This window comes from Euprymna scolopes, chromosome 42 (assembly GCF_053919585.1).
Source record: "Euprymna scolopes isolate OS-2025 chromosome 42, ASM5391958v1, whole genome shotgun sequence".
In the NCBI taxonomy this organism is placed as follows: domain Eukaryota; kingdom Metazoa; phylum Mollusca; class Cephalopoda; order Sepiida; family Sepiolidae; genus Euprymna; species Euprymna scolopes.
The window spans coordinates 3,862,183-3,862,500 of NC_136523.1; positions in this window are offsets into that span (position 1 = coordinate 3,862,183).

Consider the following 318-nt stretch of genomic DNA (forward strand, 5'->3'; position numbering starts at 1 on the left):
GGAGTCTTATTACAGTGAGGGATGTTGAAAGACTCCGAGAGAGAGAGAGAGAGAGAGAGAGAGAGAGAGAGATGTTGTTGTAAGAGAGACCTGTTGTAGAAGAGATTGTTCCTGTTAGGAGAGATTCTTATATATTAAATGTTCATTCCTTGAAGAAGAAGAAGAAAGAGAAGAAGAACCTCTTTGAGTGAGGACATATAGTGTTCAGACAGTTCGGACATGATGATGTTGAGACGTGTATGCAAAGACATATAACAGAAATTTATAATACAATTCCACTTTACCTTTTTGTAAGAATCATAAGACACAAGACGAGCT